Genomic DNA, 21,572 nt, shown 5'->3' with positions numbered 1-21,572 from the left:
GTGAGCACCTTGGCTGGGTTGCGCGCCCTGGTGCGCACCAAGGAGCGCTCTGAAGTGTGCTCCAAGGTGCGGCGTGCACGAAGTCGGAGCTCGGTTTGCCCCGGGTGTGCACCTCGGGTGCGCACCTCGCGTGCACCTTCGCTGCGGTGGGCACCTTGGCTGGGTTGCGCGCCTTGGTGGGCACCATGCAGTGCACGAAGTCGGAGCCCGGTTTGCCCCGGGCGCGCACCTCCGCCAGGGTGGGCACCTTGGTGCGCACAACTTGCCTGGGCTGCGCACCAGGAAGGGCTCAAGATGGCACCCGCGTTCCGTTTTTTTCACTATCTTTCAGAACGGAAATTTTAAAATATCGTTTTTTTTTGCCTTTTCTGGAAATTAGTGAAGGCAGCGCATCAAAGGTGCGCAACGCTGGTGCGAACCTGGGAGCGCTCCGATGTGTGCTCCAAGGTGCGGCGTGCACGAAGTCGGAGCCCGGTTTGCCCCGGGTGCGCCCTGGTGGGCACCATGGTGCGCACCAAGGAGCGCTCCGAAGTGTGCTCCAAGGTGCGGCCTGCACGAAGTCGGAGCCCGGTTTGCCCCGGGCGTGCACCGCGGGTGGGCACCTTGGTGCGCATGCCTTGCCTGGGCTGCGCACCAGGGCGGGCTCAAGATGGCACCCGCGTTCCGTTTTTTTCACTATCTTTCAAAACGGAAATTTTAAAATCTCATTTTTTTTTGCCTTTTCTGGAAATTAGTGAAGGCAGCGCATCAAAGGTGCGCACCTCGCTGCCCACCACGGTGCGCAACGCCGGTGGGCACCCGGGAGTGCTTCGAAGTGTGCTCCAAGGTGCTGCGTGCACGTTGTCGGAGCCCGGTTTGCCCCGGGTGCGCACCTCGCGTGCACCTTCGTCGGGGTGGGCACCTTGGCTGGGTTTGCCCCGGCTGCGCTCCGAAGCGGGGTTATTGGAGCGCCGCCTCTTTTTTTGTCGGAGCGTTTGGTGGGGTTTCTCGCATTGGCTCTTCCCAGGCCCGGTTGCCACCCTGGCGCGCACGAAGTCGGAAGTAGGGTTAATTGCCCGGGTGCGCACCTTTGCCAGGGTGGGCACCTTACCTGGGCTGTGCACCAGGGCGGGCTCAAGATGGCACCCGCGTTCCGTTTTTTTCACTATCTTTCAAAACGGAAATTTTAAAATCTCCTCTTTTTTTTGCCTTTTCTGGAAATTAGTGAAGGCAGCGCATCAAAGGTGCGCACCTCGCTGCCCACCTTGGTGTGCTCTGAGGTGCGCACCCGGGAGCGCTACGAAGTGTGCTCCAAGGTGCGGCGTGCACGTTGTCGGAGCCCGGTTTGCCCCGGGTGCGCACCTCGCCTGCACCTTGGCCGGGGTGGGCACCCTCGCTGGGTTTGCCCAGGGTGCGCTCCGAAGCGGGGTTACTGGAGCGCCCCCTCTTTTTTTGTCAGAGCGTTTGGTGGGGTTTCTCGCATTGGCTCTTCCCAGGCCCGGTTGTTGGGTGCGCTCCCACCCTGGCGCGCGCGAAGTTGGAAGTTGGGTTAATTGCCCGGGCGCGCACCTTCGCCAGGGTGGGCACCTTGGTGCGCACACCTTGGCTGGGCTGCGCACCAGGGCGGGCTCAAGATGGCACCAGCATTCCCTTTTTCTCACTATCTTTCAAAACGGAAATTTTAAAATCTCGTTTTTTTTTGCCTTTTATGGAAATTAGTGAAGGCATCGCATCAAAGGTGCGCACCTCGCTGCCCACCTTGGTGTGCTCCGAGGTGCCCACCACGGTGCGCTCCGAGGTGCCCACCACGGTGCGCAACGCCGGTGCGAACCCGGGAGCGCCCCGATGTGTGCTCCAAGGTGCGGCGTGCACGAAGCCGGACCCCGGTTTGCCCCGGGTGCGCACCTCGCGTGCACCTTGGTGCGCACACCTTGGCTGGGTTGCGCGGCCTGGTGGGCACCATGGTGCGCACCAAGGAGCGCTCCGAAGTGTGCTCCAAGGTGCGGCGTGCACGAAGTCCTAGCCCGGTTTGCCCCGGGTGCGCACCTTCGCCGCGGTGGGCACCATGGCGTGCACGAAGTCGGAGCCCGGTTTGCCCCGGGTGCGCACCTCGCGTGCACCTTCGCCGGGGTGGGCACCTCGGCTGGGTTGCGCGCCCTGGTGCGCACCAAGGAGCGCTCCGAAGTGTGCTCCAAGGTGCGGCGTGCACGAAGTCGGAGCCCGGTTTGCCCCGGGTGCGCACCTTCGCCGCGGTGGGCACCCTGGTGCGCACCATGGCGTGCACGAAGTCGGAGCCCGGTTTGCCCCGGGTGCGCACCTCGCGTGCACCTTCGGCGGGGTTGCGCGCCCTGGTGCGCACCAAGGAGCGCTCCGAAGTGTGCTCCAAGGTGCGGCGTGCACGAAGTCGGAGCCCGGTTTGCCCCGGGTGCGCACCTCGCGTGCACCTTCGGCGGGGTTGCGCGCCCTGGTGGGCACCATGGTGCGCACCAAGGAGCGCTCCGAAGTGTGCTCCAAGGTGCGGCGTGCACGAAGTCGGAGCCCGGTTTGCCCCGGGTGCGCACCTCGCGTGCACCTTCGCCGCGGTGGGCACCATGGCGTGCACGAAGTCGGAGCCCGGTTTGCCCCGGGTGCGCACCTCGCGTGCACCTTCGCCGGGGTGGGCACCTCGGCTGGGTTGCGCGCCCTGGTGCGCACCAAGGAGCGCTCCGAAGTGTGCTCCAAGGTGCGGCGTGCACGAAGTCGGAGCCCGGTTTGCCCCGGGTGCGCACCTCGCGTGCACCTTCGCCGCGGTGGGCACCATGGCGTGCACGAAGTCGGAGCCCGGTTTGCCCCGGGTGCGCACCCCGCGTGCACCTTCGCCGGGGTGGGCACCTCGGCTGGGTTGCGCGCCCTGGTGCGCACCAAGGAGCGCTCCGAAGTGTGCTCCAAGGTGCGGCGTGCACGAAGTCGGAGCCCGGTTTGCCCCGGGTGCGCACCTCGCGTGCACCTTCGCCGCGGTGGGCACCTTGGCTGGGTTGGGCACCATTGAGCGCTCCGAAGTGTGCTCCAAGGTGCGCACCATGGCCCTCCAAGGTGCGCAGCATGGCGTGCACGAAGTCGGAGCCCGGTTTGCCCCGGGTGCGCACCTCGCGTGCACCTTCGCCAGGGTGGGCACCTCGGTGCGCACACCTTCTCAATGTTTTCTTGCCTTTTCTGGAAATTGGTGAAGGCAGCGCATCAAAGGTGCGCACCTCGGTGTGCTCCGAGGTGCGAACCCGAGAGCGCTCCGAGGTGCCCACGAAGTCGAAAGTCGGGTTAATTGCATTGTTTTCCCCGGGTGCGCTCCGAGGTGCGCAACATCGGTGCGCACCAAGGAGGGCTCCGAAGTGTGCTCCAAGGTGCGCACGATTCGGAGCTCGGTTTGCCCGGGGTGCGCACACCTTGGCTGGGTTGCGCACCCTTTGTGCGCTCCAAGGTGCGCACGAAGTCGGAGCTCGGTTTGCCCCGGGTGCGCACCTTCGCCAGGGTGCGCACCTTGATGCGCACGCCTTGGCTGGGCTGCGCACCTTGGTGGGCGCCATGGTGCGCACCTTTCGTGCGCTCCAAGGTGCGCACGAAGTCGGAGCTCGGTTTGCCCCGGGTGCGCACCTTGGTGGGCGCCATGGTGCACTCCGAGGTGCCCAAGATTGGTGCGCACCAAGGAGCGCTCCGAAGTGCGCTCCAAGGTGCGCAGGTGCGCGCGAAGTCGAAAGTTGGGTTAATTGTCCGGTTTGCCTCGGGTGCGCACCTTGCGTGCACCTTCGCCAGGGTGGGCGCCTTGGTGCGCACACCTTGGCTGGGCTGCGCACCCGGGCGCGCACACCTTGGCACCCGCGTTTCCTTCATTTTAAATTTTTTTTTTTTACAATCTCTCAAGTGGGAAATTCTATAATCTCAACTTTTTTTGCCTTTTCAGGAAACTTTTGAATGGAGCGCATCATTGGTGCGCTCCGAAGTGTGCTCCAAGGTGCGCACCTCTGGTGTGCTCCAAAGCTCTCTCCAGCTGCGTGCACCTGCCCCGGCCGCGCACCCGGCCCCGCCCAGCTTCGCTCACCTGTCCCGGGCGTCTGGTGCGGAACCTTAGAGTAAGAAACATCACCGTGCACCTTGGCCAACGTGCGCGACTCGACCGAGCGCGCACTGGCCGAGGTGCACACCGATTTCACCTGGGTGCGCGCGCAGCACCTCGGGCGCACCGGGGTGCGCGCACAACGCCCGGGTTGCACCGTGGCCTGTGTGCTCGGGGCGCCTCGGGTGCGCGCTCGGTGTCGCCCCCGCGCGCGCGGTAGTGCGGGCAGCGCACCCCGGCCCGGCCCGGCCCCGACGAGAACGCAAACGGGCAAAAGGTTTATTCAAATAGCATTGCGACGCCCGGCGAAAAACTAAAAAAGGGTGCAACACCGGGACTTCCCGGGAGGTCACCCATCCCAGTACTACTCCGGCCCAAGCGCGCTTAACTGCGGAGTTCTGATGGGATCCGGTGCACTAACGCTGGTATGATCGCACCCGTTATGAGCTTGTCGCAGTGTGTACTTAGCAAACCGCGACCCACGTGCGAATCCACCCCGGCCACCCACCCCCGTCGAGGTGCACACCCTCCCTCGCGAAGTGCGCCCCGTTCGCCAAGTGTGAGCCCTGCCCGGGTGCGCGCACCTTGCTAGGGCGTCGGGTGTGCACCCGGCCCGGCCTACGTGCGTGCACCTGGACGGGGCGTCGTGTGCGTGCAGTGTCCCGTCTGCAACGCGGTGCCCACACACCACCTCGGGCGCAACGACCTGCGCTCACATGTGGGCCGAGTGCACCTTGGTGCATGTTCGGGGCGCCTCGGGTGCACGCTCGATCTTGCCCCGGTGCACCAAGGCGCTCGGTTTGCCCCGGGTGCGCACTTGGTGCAAGGTGGGCACCCAAAATAGGGATCAAGCACCAAAACACAAGTTTCGGGATGCAAAATGGGACCCAAGGACCACAAATGCGTTCCAAGACCCATGATGGGTCCACGAGAACAAAAATGTGTTCCGAGACTTAATAAACAAATATTGGGTTTTAGGAGAAGAAACATGCTCTGATGCCCAAAACGAGAATCGACCCCGAAAAGGCCACAGGCCAAAAGTGGGATGCGAGACAAAAAAAAATGGGACCCGAGGACCAAAATTGGGTTCCCAGGTCGAAGACAGGGCAACCGGACAAGAAACGACCTCTAAGGCTCGAAATGAGTCCCGACGACTAAAACTTGACAAGAAGCACCCATCAGGCACCCAACTCGACACCCATGGGATGCCGACCCACCCGGGCTTCCACCTAGCACACCTTGGCACCCACCCACCCTCGCACCCAACCTCGCACCCAACTTAGCACCTTTGAACCCACATTGGCACTCACCCTGACCCTGGCACCTTGGAACCCACATTGGCACTCACCTTGACCCTGGCACCCACCTTTGCACTCACCTTGGGACCCACCCTGGCTCCCACCTCGGCACCCACCCAGACACCCACCTTGGTTCCTTGGCACCCACCTTGGATCCTTGGCACCCACCCCGACACCCACCTTGGCACGCAACTTGGCTACTTGCCACCCACCTTGGCTCCTTGACGCCCACCCCGACAACCACCCCGTGACCTACCCTGGCTAGGGTTGGTGCACACCCACCCTGGTGCCCACCTTGGCACCCACCCCATGACCCACCTTGGCACGCACCTTAGTACCCACCCCGTTACCCACCCTAGGACCCACCCCGTGACCCACCTTGGCCAGGGTGGGTGCCTTGGTGCGCACAACTTGCCTGGGCTGCACACCAGGGCGGGCTCAAGATGGCACCCGCGTTCCGTTTTTTTCACTATCTTTCAAAACGGAAATTTTAAAATCTCGTTTTTTTTTTTTTTTTGCCTTTTCTGGAAATTAGTGAAGGCAGCGCATCAAAGGTGCGCAATGCTGGTGCGAACCCGGGAGCGCTCCGATGTGTGCTCCAAGGTGCGGCGTGCACGAAGTCCGAGCCCGGCTTGCCCCGGGTGCGCACCTCGCGTGCACCTTCGCCGGGGTGAGCACCTTGGCTGGGTTGCGCGCCCTGGTGCGCACCAAGGAGCGCTCTGAAGTGTGCTCCAAGGTGCGGCGTGCACGAAGTCGGAGCTCGGTTTGCCCCGGGTGTGCACCTCGGGTGCGCACCTCGCGTGCACCTTCGCTGCGGTGGGCACCTTGGCTGGGTTGCGCGCCTTGGTGGGCACCATGCAGTGCACGAAGTCGGAGCCCGGTTTGCCCCGGGCGCGCACCTCCGCCAGGGTGGGCACCTTGGTGCGCACAACTTGCCTGGGCTGCGCACCAGGAAGGGCTCAAGATGGCACCCGCGTTCCGTTTTTTTCACTATCTTTCAGAACGGAAATTTTAAAATATCGTTTTTTTTTGCCTTTTCTGGAAATTAGTGAAGGCAGCGCATCAAAGGTGCGCAACGCTGGTGCGAACCTGGGAGCGCTCCGATGTGTGCTCCAAGGTGCGGCGTGCACGAAGTCGGAGCCCGGTTTGCCCCGGGTGCGCCCTGGTGGGCACCATGGTGCGCACCAAGGAGCGCTCCGAAGTGTGCTCCAAGGTGCGGCCTGCACGAAGTCGGAGCCCGGTTTGCCCCGGGCGTGCACCGCGGGTGGGCACCTTGGTGCGCATGCCTTGCCTGGGCTGCGCACCAGGGCGGGCTCAAGATGGCACCCGCGTTCCGTTTTTTTCACTATCTTTCAAAACGGAAATTTTAAAATCTCATTTTTTTTTGCCTTTTCTGGAAATTAGTGAAGGCAGCGCATCAAAGGTGCGCACCTCGCTGCCCACCACGGTGCGCAACGCCGGTGGGCACCCGGGAGTGCTTCGAAGTGTGCTCCAAGGTGCTGCGTGCACGTTGTCGGAGCCCGGTTTGCCCCGGGTGCGCACCTCGCGTGCACCTTCGTCGGGGTGGGCACCTTGGCTGGGTTTGCCCCGGCTGCGCTCCGAAGCGGGGTTATTGGAGCGCCGCCTCTTTTTTTGTCGGAGCGTTTGGTGGGGTTTCTCGCATTGGCTCTTCCCAGGCCCGGTTGCCACCCTGGCGCGCACGAAGTCGGAAGTAGGGTTAATTGCCCGGGTGCGCACCTTTGCCAGGGTGGGCACCTTACCTGGGCTGTGCACCAGGGCGGGCTCAAGATGGCACCCGCGTTCCGTTTTTTTCACTATCTTTCAAAACGGAAATTTTAAAATCTCCTCTTTTTTTTGCCTTTTCTGGAAATTAGTGAAGGCAGCGCATCAAAGGTGCGCACCTCGCTGCCCACCTTGGTGTGCTCTGAGGTGCGCACCCGGGAGCGCTACGAAGTGTGCTCCAAGGTGCGGCGTGCACGTTGTCGGAGCCCGGTTTGCCCCGGGTGCGCACCTCGCCTGCACCTTGGCCGGGGTGGGCACCCTGGCTGGGTTTGCCCAGGGTGCGCTCCGAAGCGGGGTTACTGGAGCGCCCCCTCTTTTTTTGTCAGAGCGTTTGGTGGGGTTTCTCGCATTGGCTCTTCCCAGGCCCGGTTGTTGGGTGCGCTCCCACCCTGGCGCGCGCGAAGTTGGAAGTTGGGTTAATTGCCCGGGCGCGCACCTTCGCCAGGGTGGGCACCTTGGTGCGCACACCTTGGCTGGGCTGCGCACCAGGGCGGGCTCAAGATGGCACCAGCATTCCCTTTTTCTCACTATCTTTCAAAACGGAAATTTTAAAATCTCGTTTTTTTTTGCCTTTTATGGAAATTAGTGAAGGCATCGCATCAAAGGTGCGCACCTCGCTGCCCACCTTGGTGTGCTCCGAGGTGCCCACCACGGTGCGCTCCGAGGTGCCCACCACGGTGCGCAACGCCGGTGCGAACCCGGGAGCGCCCCGATGTGTGCTCCAAGGTGCGGCGTGCACGAAGCCGGACCCCGGTTTGCCCCGGGTGCGCACCTCGCGTGCACCTTGGTGCGCACACCTTGGCTGGGTTGCGCGGCCTGGTGGGCACCATGGTGCGCACCAAGGAGCGCTCCGAAGTGTGCTCCAAGGTGCGGCGTGCACGAAGTCCTAGCCCGGTTTGCCCCGGGTGCGCACCTTCGCCGCGGTGGGCACCATGGCGTGCACGAAGTCGGAGCCCGGTTTGCCCCGGGTGCGCACCTCGCGTGCACCTTCGCCGGGGTGGGCACCTCGGCTGGGTTGCGCGCCCTGGTGCGCACCAAGGAGCGCTCCGAAGTGTGCTCCAAGGTGCGGCGTGCACGAAGTCGGAGCCCGGTTTGCCCCGGGTGCGCACCTTCGCCGCGGTGGGCACCCTGGTGCGCACCATGGCGTGCACGAAGTCGGAGCCCGGTTTGCCCCGGGTGCGCACCTCGCGTGCACCTTCGGCGGGGTTGCGCGCCCTGGTGCGCACCAAGGAGCGCTCCGAAGTGTGCTCCAAGGTGCGGCGTGCACGAAGTCGGAGCCCGGTTTGCCCCGGGTGCGCACCTCGCGTGCACCTTCGGCGGGGTTGCGCGCCCTGGTGGGCACCATGGTGCGCACCAAGGAGCGCTCCGAAGTGTGCTCCAAGGTGCGGCGTGCACGAAGTCGGAGCCCGGTTTGCCCCGGGTGCGCACCTCGCGTGCACCTTCGCCGCGGTGGGCACCATGGCGTGCACGAAGTCGGAGCCCGGTTTGCCCCGGGTGCGCACCTCGCGTGCACCTTCGCCGGGGTGGGCACCTCGGCTGGGTTGCGCGCCCTGGTGCGCACCAAGGAGCGCTCCGAAGTGTGCTCCAAGGTGCGGCGTGCACGAAGTCGGAGCCCGGTTTGCCCCGGGTGCGCACCTCGCGTGCACCTTGGCGCGGTGGGCACCATGGCGTGCACGAAGTCGGAGCCCGGTTTGCCTCGGGTGCGCACCCCGCGTGCACCTTCGCCGGGGTGGGCACCTCGGCTGGGTTGCGCGCCCTGGTGCGCACCAAGGAGCGCTCCGAAGTGTGCTCCAAGGTGCGGCGTGCACGAAGTCGGAGCCCGGTTTGCCCCGGGTGCGCACCTCGCGTGCACCTTCGCCGCGGTGGGCACCTTGGCTGGGTTGGGCACCATTGAGCGCTCCGAAGTGTGCTCCAAGGTGCGCACCATGGCCCTCCAAGGTGCGCAGCATGGCGTGCACGAAGTCGGAGCCCGGTTTGCCCCGGGTGCGCACCTCGCGTGCACCTTCGCCAGGGTGGGCACCTCGGTGCGCACACCTTCTCAATGTTTTCTTGCCTTTTCTGGAAATTGGTGAAGGCAGCGCATCAAAGGTGCGCACCTCGGTGTGCTCCGAGGTGCGAACCCGAGAGCGCTCCGAGGTGCCCACGAAGTCGAAAGTCGGGTTAATTGCATTGTTTTCCCCGGGTGCGCTCCGAGGTGCGCAACATCGGTGCGCACCAAGGAGGGCTCCGAAGTGTGCTCCAAGGTGCGCACGATTCGGAGCTCGGTTTGCCCGGGGTGCGCACACCTTGGCTGGGTTGCGCACCCTTTGTGCGCTCCAAGGTGCGCACGAAGTCGGAGCTCGGTTTGCCCCGGGTGCGCACCTTCGCCAGGGTGCGCACCTTGATGCGCACGCCTTGGCTGGGCTGCGCACCTTGGTGGGCGCCATGGTGCGCACCTTTCGTGCGCTCCAAGGTGCGCACGAAGTCGGAGCTCGGTTTGCCCCGGGTGCGCACCTTGGTGGGCGCCATGGTGCACTCCGAGGTGCCCAAGATTGGTGCGCACCAAGGAGCGCTCCGAAGTGCGCTCCAAGGTGCGCAGGTGCGCGCGAAGTCGAAAGTTGGGTTAATTGTCCGGTTTGCCTCGGGTGCGCACCTTGCGTGCACCTTCGCCAGGGTGGGCGCCTTGGTGCGCACACCTTGGCTGGGCTGCGCACCCGGGCGCGCACACCTTGGCACCCGCGTTTCCTTCATTTTAAATTTTTTTTTTTTACAATCTCTCAAGTGGGAAATTCTATAATCTCAACTTTTTTTGCCTTTTCAGGAAACTTTTGAATGGAGCGCATCATTGGTGCGCTCCGAAGTGTGCTCCAAGGTGCGCACCTCTGGTGTGCTCCAAAGCTCTCTCCAGCTGCGTGCACCTGCCCCGGCCGCGCACCCGGCCCCGCCCAGCTTCGCTCACCTGTCCCGGGCGTCTGGTGCGGAACCTTAGAGTAAGAAACATCACCGTGCACCTTGGCCAACGTGCGCGACTCGACCGAGCGCGCACTGGCCGAGGTGCACACCGATTTCACCTGGGTGCGCGCGCAGCACCTCGGGCGCACCGGGGTGCGCGCACAACGCCCGGGTTGCACCGTGGCCTGTGTGCTCGGGGCGCCTCGGGTGCGCGCTCGGTGTCGCCCCCGCGCGCGCGGTAGTGCGGGCAGCGCACCCCGGCCCGGCCCGGCCCCGACGAGAACGCAAACGGGCAAAAGGTTTATTCAAATAGCATTGCGACGCCCGGCGAAAAACTAAAAAAGGGTGCAACACCGGGACTTCCCGGGAGGTCACCCATCCCAGTACTACTCCGGCCCAAGCGCGCTTAACTGCGGAGTTCTGATGGGATCCGGTGCACTAACGCTGGTATGATCGCACCCGTTATGAGCTTGTCGCAGTGTGTACTTAGCAAACCGCGACCCACGTGCGAATCCACCCCGGCCACCCACCCCCGTCGAGGTGCACACCCTCCCTCGCGAAGTGCGCCCCGTTCGCCAAGTGTGAGCCCTGCCCGGGTGCGCGCACCTTGCTAGGGCGTCGGGTGTGCACCCGGCCCGGCCTACGTGCGTGCACCTGGACGGGGCGTCGTGTGCGTGCAGTGTCCCGTCTGCAACGCGGTGCCCACACACCACCTCGGGCGCAACGACCTGCGCTCACATGTGGGCCGAGTGCACCTTGGTGCATGTTCGGGGCGCCTCGGGTGCACGCTCGATCTTGCCCCGGTGCACCAAGGCGCTCGGTTTGCCCCGGGTGCGCACTTGGTGCAAGGTGGGCACCCAAAATAGGGATCAAGCACCAAAACACAAGTTTCGGGATGCAAAATGGGACCCAAGGACCACAAATGCGTTCCAAGACCCATGATGGGTCCACGAGAACAAAAATGTGTTCCGAGACTTAATAAACAAATATTGGGTTTTAGGAGAAGAAACATGCTCTGATGCCCAAAACGAGAATCGACCCCGAAAAGGCCACAGGCCAAAAGTGGGATGCGAGACAAAAAAAAATGGGACCCGAGGACCAAAATTGGGTTCCCAGGTCGAAGACAGGGCAACCGGACAAGAAACGACCTCTAAGGCTCGAAATGAGTCCCGACGACTAAAACTTGACAAGAAGCACCCATCAGGCACCCAACTCGACACCCATGGGATGCCGACCCACCCGGGCTTCCACCTAGCACACCTTGGCACCCACCCACCCTCGCACCCAACCTCGCACCCAACTTAGCACCTTTGAACCCACATTGGCACTCACCCTGACCCTGGCACCTTGGAACCCACATTGGCACTCACCTTGACCCTGGCACCCACCTTTGCACTCACCTTGGGACCCACCCTGGCTCCCACCTCGGCACCCACCCAGACACCCACCTTGGTTCCTTGGCACCCACCTTGGATCCTTGGCACCCACCCCGACACCCACCTTGGCACGCAACTTGGCTACTTGCCACCCACCTTGGCTCCTTGACGCCCACCCCGACAACCACCCCGTGACCTACCCTGGCTAGGGTTGGTGCACACCCACCCTGGTGCCCACCTTGGCACCCACCCCATGACCCACCTTGGCACGCACCTTAGTACCCACCCCGTTACCCACCCTAGGACCCACCCCGTGACCCACCTTGGCCAGGGTGGGTGCACCCACCCTGGTGCCCACCTTGGCACCCACCCATCCTAGCACCCAGCCTGTGACCGGGCTTGGAACCCAACCTTGCACCCGTCTTGGCCAGTGTGGGTGCGCACCCATCCTGGCACCCACGTTGTGACACACCCTTTAACCCACGCACCCTAGCAGCCACGTTGGCACCCACCTTGGAACACAACCTAGCAACTTGGCACCCACCCCGTGACCCACCTTGGCATCCACCATAGCAGTCGCCCACTTGGCACCCACCTTGGAACCCAAGTTGGCACCCACCTCGGCACCCACCTTGACACTTGTGGACCCACCTTGCCACTCACCCTAGCATCGACCCATCCTAGCACCCACCCTGGCACCTTTGCACCCTAGCACTCACCCATCCTAGCACCTAACCTGTGACCCACCTTGACACTCACCCTCGCACCCACCTTGGAACCCAACCTAGCACCCACCCACCCTGACACCAACCCTAGCACCTACCCACCCTTGCACCCACCCTGTGACCCATCTTGGCACCCACCCATCCTACCACTCAACCTATCACCCACCTTCTCACCCACCTTGGCATCCACCTTAGCACCCACCCACACTGGCACCTTGGCACCCACCTCGGGCAAGGTGGGTGCACACCCACCCTGACACCCAATTTAGAACCAACCGAGCATGTTACCCACCTTGGCACCCACATTGCAGCCCACCCTAGTACCCACCCTATGACCCACATTGGCATCCACACCCTAGCACCCAGGCACCTCGACACCCGCCTTGACACGCACCCTAGCACTAAACCTGTGACCCACCTTGGAACTCACCCTAGAACCCACCCACCCTGTGAACCACCTTGGCATCCACCTTAGCACCCACCCACCTTGGCACCCACTCTAGCACTCACCCATCCTAACACCCAACTTGTTACCCACCTTGGCACCCGCCCTCGCGTCCACCTTGAAACCCACCCTAGCACCCACCCACGCAGGAGCCCACCTTGGCACCCAACCTAACACCCACGCATCCTGGCACCCAACTTGTGACCCACCTTGGAACCCACCCTAGTACCCACCTTTGAACCCACTATATCACCAACCCACCTTGGCACCCACCCTATGACCCTCTTTGGAATCCACCCTAGCACGCACCCACCCTGGCACCCACCATGGAGCGCACCCTAGCACCCACCCACCTCGGCACGCACCTCAACACCCACCTTGGTGTGCGCACTGCGCCAACCTCTCAAAGACCCTATGTGGTGCGCTCCAAAGTGTACACCTTTGGTGCGCTCCAAGGTGCGCACCTTTGGTGCACACCGAGGTGCACACCAAAGTGTGCACCGAGGTGAGCACCAAAGTGCACTCCAAGGTGCACACCAAGGCGTGCACCTTTGGTGCGGTCAATGCAAACGAATTCGGAAGTTGGGGTCGATGTCCTAATCGCTGCTGCAGACTACACGTATGAGAATCGGACAAATAGCTTTATATAGGGGAGGTGTTGCGTTTGATGGGTCGACTCCCCTGGTTGTGTGCACTGCACCAACTTCAAAGACCCTGTCTTGTTTAAGAAGTCAAAAGTTGGGGTGGATGTCCTAATCATTGCTGCAGTCTACGCATGTATGAGAATCAGACAAATAGCTTATATAGGGGAGGTGTTGCATTCGGTGGGTTGACTCCCCTGGTTGTGCGCACTGCGCCAACCTCAAAGACCCCGCATAGCAGAAGAAGTCGGAAGTCGGATTTTGGTGAGCACCAAGGCGTGCACCTTTGGTGCGGTCAACGCAGACGAATTCAGAAGTTGGGGTGGATGTCCTAATCGTTGTTGCAGGCTACACATGTATGAGAATCAGACAAATAGCTTATATAGGGGAGGTGTTGGGTTTGATGGGTCAACTCCCTTGGTTGTGCGCATTACGCCAACCTCAAAGACCTTGTTTTCGTTAAGAAGTCAAAAGTTGGGGTCAATGTCCTAATGGCTCCTGTAGGCTACACATGTATGAGAATCGGACAAATAGCTTATATAGGGGAGGTGTTGGGTTTGATGGGTCGACTCCCCTGGTTGTGCGCATTACGTCAACCTCAAAGACCTTGTTTTCGTTAAGAAGTCAAAAGTTGGGGTCGATGTCCTAATTGCTCCTGTAGACTACACATGTATGAGAATCAGACAAATAGCTTATATAGGGGAGGTGTTGGGTTTGATGGGTTGACTCCCCTAGTTGTTCGCATTACACCAACCTCAAAGACCTTGTTTTCGTTTAGAAGCCGAAAGTTGGGGTCGATGTCCTAATTGCTCCTGCAGGCTACGCATGTATGAGAATCAGACAAATAGCTTATATAGGGGAGGTGTTGGGTTTGATGGGTCGACTCCCCTGGTTGTGCGCATTGCGCCAACCTCAAAGACCCTGCATTGCGGATGAAGTCGAAAGTCAGAGTTTGGTGTGCTACAAGGTGTGGTCGAAGGTGCTCACCTAGGTGTGCACCTTTGGAGCGCAGGAAAAGTGCCCTCCAAAAGTGCGCACCTTTGGAGTGCACAAAAGTGCCCTCCAAAAGTGCGCACCTTTGGAGCGCACAAAAGTGCCCTCCAAAAAGTGCCCTCCAAAAGTGCGCACCTTTGGAGCGCACAAAAGTGCCCTCCAAAAAGTGCCCTCCAAAAGTGCGCACCTTTGGAGTGCAGAAAAGTGCCCTCCAAAAAGTGCCCTCCAAAAGTGTGCACCTTTGGAGTGCACAAAAGTGCCCTCCAAAAGTGCGCACCTTTGGAGCGCAGAAAAGTGCCCTCCAAAAAGTGCCCTCCAAAAGTGCGCACCTTTGGAGCGCAGAAAAGTGCCCTCCAAAAAGTGCCCTCCAAAAGTGCGCACCTTTGGAGCGCAGAAAAGTGCCCTCCAAAAAGTGCCCTCCAAAAGTGCGCACCTTTGGAGCGCAGAAAAGTGCCCTCCAAAAAGTGCCCTCCAAAAGTGCGCACCTTTGGAGCGCACAAAAGTGCCCTCCAAAAAGTGCCCTCCAAAAGTGCGCACCTTTGGAGCGCACAAAAGTGCCCTCCAAAAGTGCGCACCTTTGGAGCGCACAAAAGTGCCCTCCAAAAGTGCGCACTTTTGGTGCGCACCAAGGCGCTGGTTCGGTCGTTGCAGGCGAGTTCGGAAGTTGGGGTCGATGTCCTGAGCGGAGGTGCAAACTACACAGGTGTCGGAATCGGACAAATAGCTTATATAGGGGAGGTGTATGCTTCGATGGGTCGACTCCCCAGGTTGAGCGCACCGCGCCAACCTCAAAGACCCTACGGTATGGATGAAGTCGGAAGTTGGGTCCGATGACCGATTCGATTAGTAGGTATGCTCATGAGGTCGGAATTTGGGTCCGATGACCTGCCATGTGCAGGAAGGCGAATGTTGGCACTGTGCGTTGCAAGGTGCACACCAAGGTGCTGGTGCGGTCTTTTTAGTCGAGTTCGGAAGTTGGGGTCGATGTCCTGATCGGAGGTGCAAGCTACACAGGTGTGGGAATCGGACAAATAGCTTATATAGGGGAGGTGTATGCTTCGTTGGGTCGACTCCCCGGGTTGAGCGCACCGCGCCAACCTCAAAGACCCTACGGTATGGATGAAGTCGGAAGTTGGGTCCGATGACCGATTCGATATGTAGGCATACTCGCGAGGTCGGAATTTGGGTCCGATGACCTGCCATGTGCAGGAAGGCGAATGTTGGCACTGTGCGTTGCAAGGTGCGCACCAAGGCGCTGGTTCGGTCGTTGCAGGCGAGTTCGGAAGTTGGGGTCGATGTCCTGATCGGAGGTGCAAACTACACAGGTGTGGGAATCGGACAAATAGCTTATATAGGGGAGGTGTATGCTTCGTTGGGTCGACTCCCCGGGTTGAGCGCACCGCGCCAACCTCAAAGACCCTACGGTATGGATGAAGTCGGAAGTTGTGTCCGATGACCGATTCGATATGTAGGCATACTCGCGAGGTCGGAATTTGGGTCCGATGACCTGCCATGTGCAGGAAGGCGAATGTTGGGACTGTGCGTCGCAAGGTGCGCACCAAGGCGCTGGTGCCGTCGTTGCAGTCGAGTTCGGAAGTTGGGGTCGATGTCCTGGTCAGAGGTGCAAACTACACAGGTGTGGGAATCGGACAAATAGCTTATATAGGGGAGGTGTATGCTTCGATGGGTCGACTCCCCGGGTTGAGCGCACCGCGCCAACCTCAAAGACCCTACAGTATGGATGAAGTCGGAAGTTGGGTCCGATGACCGATTCGATACGTAGGCATATTGGCGAGGTCTGAATTTGTGTCCGATGACCTGCCATGCGCAGGAAGGCGGAATTTGGGTCCGATGACCGAGTTGATGGCGTGCCATGCGCAGAAAGGCGGAATTTGGGTCCGATGACCGAGTTGATGTTGATGGCCCGCCATGCACAGGAAGGCGGAATTTGGGTCCGATGACCGATTTGAAGGCGTGCCATGCGCAGAAAGGCGGAGTTTGGGTCCGATGACCGAGTTGATATTGATGGCCCGCCATGCGCAGGAAGGCGGAATTTGGGTCCGATGACCTGACATACGCATGGAGTCCGACTCGGGGGCCGATGTTCGATTCGATGACTTGCATTGTGGGTAAAGTCGGAAGTTGTGGTCTTTGACCCGATTCGATGACCAGACTTCGGCTGCTTGAGAATCGGACAAATAACTTATATAGGGGAGGTAGTGTTCTCGAGCATCCTCCCCCCGTGCCCGTTTATGTCGATTGATGCTGGTGCTCGACTGGTTGGAGCGCTCGGATGCAAAAATCTTGCACCAGGATTTATCGATTGTGATGGACACGGCAAGTCTCCTGATTGCTATGCAGGAGCTCATCGTGAATCTCTATGCGGCCTTGGTATGGACTCGACCTGCGGAATGGTTCGGCAATGGTAGTCGCTCCAACACGTCCTTGCAATGGCCACAGAGGTGATTCGACTAGAGCTCCAGTCTAGCTTTTGGGTTGCTTGGCGGACTGGTATAGCCGCGATCGAGTTCCGGCCATGAACGTTTTAGATAGCTCTTGGGCTTTCTGGGACGGAAGTCGGAAGTTTGGGCTGTTGTCCGATTTGATGACCATTCTTCGGATGTGTGAGAATCGGACAAATAACTTATATAGGGGACTGTGTTGTCTCACGCAGCCCCCTCCGTGCCCCTCTATCTCGACCGATGTTGGTGCTTGAAAGGGTTGGGATCGCTCGGATTTATAAACGTGCACCACCATTTGTCGAGTGTGAGGGACGCGGCAGGTCTCCTAAATGCTATACGGGCGCTCTCTGAGAATCTCTATCCGGCCTCGACACAGACTAGTCTTGCTGAATGGTTTGGCACTGGTAGTCGATCCAACACGTCGTTGTTGTGGCCGCCTAGGCGATTCGATTCGAGCCCCCGTCTAGCTTTTGGGTTGCTTGGCGGATTTTGCCCTATCCGCAAGTGAGCTCGGTCCCTAAACGTTCGAGAAACCCGATTGCTATGCGCCGACTCTCTTTCTTGCGAGCCTCCATCTAGCTTTTGGGTCTCTACGGAACGGAAGTCGGAATCTGGGACCGTTGTTTGATTCGACGAGGCAGACTACGGTTGTGCGAGAATCGGACAAATAACTTATATAGGGGAGGTGTTGACTGGAGCATTCTCCCCCGTGCCCCTCTAACTCGACCAATGCTGGCGCTCGAACGGTGGTAGCGCTCGGATTTTCGTTGAGCGCCAGCATTGGTCGATTTAGAGGGGCATGCGAGATTCCCGAATGCTATGCGAGGGCTCTAACGGAAATGTCTATTGGTTTCGGTATGGATGCAATTGCGAGTGGTTCGGCAAAGGTAGTCGTTCCGATGCGTCCATGTCGTGGCCAAATCGATAATTCGATTTGAGCCCTCGTATAGCATTTGGGTCTCTCGATGTGATTCCGCATTCCAGTCCCTTTGGGCACTGCTTGAGCCGCATCCCAGGGGGTTCCCTTCCCAATAATCTGCCTCGCAACCCGATTGCTATGCGGTGAGGCTCCTCGGCCGCCTCGGAACTATCTGTGTATCAGACGCATCGCGGGATAAGGGGTTGGCAACGGTAGTCGCCCCAAGCGCGTCCGATGCTTGGACCATTCCGAGGCGGCCCTGAAGCCTCTTCCGTCTAGCCGTTGGGTCCTTCTCGCCGCATCCCTTGCCTCGCACCCCGATTGCTATGCGGTGAGGCTCCTCGGCCGCCTTGGAACTATCTGTGTATCAGACGCATCGCGGGATAAGGGGTTGTCACTGGTAGTCGCCCCAAGCGCGTCCGATGCTTGGACCATTCCGAGGCGGCCCTGAAGCCTCTTCCGTCTAGCCGTTGGGTCCTTCTCGCCGCATCCCTCGACTCGCACCCCGATTGCTATGCGGTGAGGCTCCTCGGCCGCCTTGGAACTATCTGTGTATCGGACGCGTCGCGGGATAAGGGGTTGTCACTGGTAGTCGCCCCAAGCGCGTCCGATGCTTGGACCATTCCGAGGCGGCCCTGAAGCCTCTTCCGTCTAGCCGTTGGGTCCTTCTCGCCGCATCCCTCGCCTCGCACCCCGATTGCTATGCGGTGAGGCTCCTCGGCCGCCTTGGAACTATCTGTGTATCGGACGCGTCGCGGGATAAGGGGTTGTCACTGGTAGTCGCCCCAAGCGCGTGCGATGCATGGACCATTCCCAGGCGGCCCTGAAGCCTCTTCCGTCTAGCCGTTGGGTCCTTCTCGCCGCATCCCTCGCCTCGCACCCCGATTGCTATGCGGTGAGGCTCCTCGGCCGCCTTGGAACTATCTGTGTATCGGACGCGTCGCGGGATAAGGGGTTGTCACTGGTAGTCGCCCCAAGCGCGTCCGATGCTTGGACCATTCCGAGGCGGCCCTGAAGCCTCTTCCGTCTAGCCGTTGGGTCCTTCTCGCCGCATCCCTCGCCTCGCACCCCGATTGCTATGCGGTGAGGCTCCTCGGCCGCCTTGGAACTATCTGTGTATCGGACGCGTCGCGGGATAAGGGGTTGTCACTGGTAGTCGCCCCAAGCGCGTCCGATGCTTGGACCATTCCGAGGCGGCCCTGAAGCCTCTTCCGTCTAGCCGTTGGGTCCTTCTCGCCGCATCCCTCGCCTCGCACCCCGATTGCTATGCGGTGAGGCTCCTCGGCCGCCTTGGAACTATCTGTGTATCGGACGCGTCGCGGGATAAGGGGTTGTCACTGGTAGTCGCCCCAAGCGCGTCCGATGCTTGGACCATTCCGAGGCGGCCCTGAAGCCTCTTCCGTCTAGCCGTTGGGTCCTTCTCGCCGCATCCCTCGCCTCGCACCCCGATTGCTATGCGGTGAGGCTCCTCGGCCGCCTTGGAACTATCTGTGTATCGGACGCATCGCGGGATAAGGGGTTGTCACTGGTAGTCGCCCCAAGCGCGTCCGATGCTTGGACCATTCCGAGGCGGCCCTGAAGCCTCTTCCGTCTAGCCGTTGGGTCCTTCTCGCCGCATCCCTCGCCTCGCACCCCGATTGCTATGCGGTGAGGCTCCTCGGCCGCCTTGGAACTATCTGTGTATCGGACGCGTCGCGGGATAAGGGGTTGTCACTGGTAGTCGCCCCAAGCGCGTCCGATGCTTGGACCATTCCGAGGCGGCCCTGAAGCCTCTTCCGTCTAGCCGTTGGGTCCTTCTCGCCGCATCCCTCGCCTCGCACCCCGATTGCTATGCGGTGAGGCTCCTCGGCCGCCTTGGAACTATCTGTGTATCGGACGCGTCGCGGGATAAGGGGTTGTCACTGGTAGTCGCCCCAAGCGCGTCCGATGCTTGGACCATTCCGAGGCGGACCTGAAGCCTCTTCCGTCTAGCCGTTGGGTCCTTCTCGCCGCATCCCTCGCCTCGCACCCCGATTGCTATGCGGTGAGGCTCCTCGGCCGCCTTGGAACTATCTGTGTATCGGACGCGTCGCGGGATAAGGGGTTGTCACTGGTAGTCGCCCCAAGCGCGTCCGATGCTTGGACCATTCCGAGGCGGCCCTGAAGCCTCTTCCGTCTAGCCGTTGGGTCCTTCTTGCCGCATCCCTCGCCTCGCACCCCGATTGCTATGCGGTGAGGCTCCTCGGCCGCCTTGGAACTATCTGTGTATCGGACGCGTCGCGGGATAAGGGGTTGTCACTGGTAGTCGCCCCAAGCGCGTCCGATGCTTGGACCATTCCGAGGCGGCCCTGAAGCCTCTTCCGTCTAGCCGTTGGGTCCTTCTCGCCGCATCCCTCGCCTCGCACCCCGATTGCTATGCGGTGAGGCTCCTCGGCCGCCTTGGAACTATCTGTGTATCGGACGCATCGCGGGATAAGGGGTTGTCACTGGTAGTCGCCCCAAGCGCGTCCGATGCTTGGACCATTCCGAGGCGGCCCTGAAGCCTCTTCCGTCTAGCCGTTGGGTCCTTCTCGCCGCATCCCTCGCCTCGCACCCCGATTGCTATGCGGTGAGGCTCCTCGGCCGCCTTGGAACTATCTGTGTATCGGACGCGTCGCGGGATAAGGGGTTGTCACTGGTAGTCGCCCCAAGCGCGTCCGATGCTTGGACCATTCCGAGGCGGACCTGAAGCCTCTTCCGTCTAGCCGTTGGGTCCTTCTCGCCGCATCCCTCGCCTCGCACCCCGATTGCTATGCGGTGAGGCTCCTCGGCCGCCTTGGAACTATCTGTGTATCGGACGCGTCGCGGGATAAGGGGTTGTCACTGGTAGTCGCCCCAAGCGCGTCCGATGCTTGGACCATTCCGAGGCGGCCCTGAAGCCTCTTCCGTCTAGCCGTTGGGTCCTTCTCGCCGCATCCCTCGCCTCGCACCCCGATTGCTATGCGGTGAGGCTCCTCGGCCGCCTTGGAACTATCTGTGTATCGGACGCGTCGCGGGATAAGGGGTTGTCACTGGTAGTCGCCCCAAGCGCGTCCGATGCTTGGACCATTCCGAGGCGGACCTGAAGCCTCTTCCCTCTAGCCGTTGGGGCTTTCTCGCCGCATCCCTCGCCTCGCACCCCGATTGCTATTCGGTGAGGCTCCTCGGCCGACTTGGAACTATCTGTGTATCGGACGCATCGCGGGATAAGGGGTTGGCAGTGGTAGTCGCCCCAAGCGCGTCCGATGCTTGGACCATTCCGAGGCGGCCCTGCAGCCTCTTCCGTCTAGCCGTTGGGGCCATCTCGCTGCATCCCCCACCTCGCACCACGATTGCTATGCGGTGAGGCTCCTTGGCCGCCTCGGAACTATCTGTGTATCGGACGCATCGCGGGATAAGGGGTTGTCACTGGTAGTCGCCCCAAGCGCGTCCGATGCTTGGACTATTCCGAGGCGGCCCTGCAGCCTCTTCCGTCTAGCCGTTGGGGCCATCTCGCCGCATCCCCCAGCTCCTCGGCCGCCTCGGAACTATCTGTGTATCGGACGCATCGCGGGATAAGGGGTTGGCAGTGGTAGTCGCCCCAAGCGCGTTCGATGCTTGGACTATTCCGAGGCGGCCCCGCAGCCTCTTCCGTCTACCCTTTGGGGCCATCTCGCCGCATCCCTCGCCTCGCACCCCGATTGCTATGCGGTGAGGCTCCTCGGCCGCCTGGGAACTATCTTCGTATCGGATGCATCGCGGGATAAGGGGTTGTCACTGGTAGTCGCCCCAAGCGCGTCCGATGCTTGGACTATTCCGAGGCGGCCCTGTGGCCTCTTCCGTCTAGCCGTTGGGGCCATCTCGCCGCATCCCTCACCTCGCACCCCCATTGCTATGCGGTGAGGCTCCTCGGCCGCCTTGGAACTGTCTTCGTATCGGAAGCATCGCGGGATAAGGG

At 61.2% G+C, this 21,572-nt stretch overlaps 2 non-coding genes across 2 annotated transcripts; both read right to left on the bottom strand.

Annotated features, from left to right (window-relative positions):
• Nucleotides 1–4,386: 4,386 nt before the first annotated feature.
• On the bottom strand, nucleotides 4,387–4,505 carry LOC131871924 (5S ribosomal RNA). The gene has a single exon (XR_009370113.1). It is a non-coding gene; the product is annotated as a 5S ribosomal RNA (ribosomal RNA).
• A 5,914-nt stretch (nucleotides 4,506–10,419) lies between these two features.
• On the bottom strand, nucleotides 10,420–10,538 carry LOC131871920 (5S ribosomal RNA). Its single transcript, XR_009370109.1, has one exon. It is a non-coding gene; the product is annotated as a 5S ribosomal RNA (ribosomal RNA).
• Nucleotides 10,539–21,572: the final 11,034 nt, after the last annotated feature.

This window comes from Cryptomeria japonica, unplaced genomic scaffold, assembly GCF_030272615.1.
Source record: "Cryptomeria japonica unplaced genomic scaffold, Sugi_1.0 HiC_scaffold_483, whole genome shotgun sequence".
Taxonomy (NCBI): domain Eukaryota; kingdom Viridiplantae; phylum Streptophyta; class Pinopsida; order Cupressales; family Cupressaceae; genus Cryptomeria; species Cryptomeria japonica.
Note: the sequence above shows the minus strand (reverse complement) of the source record. Positions and strands in the feature narration are given on the sequence as shown.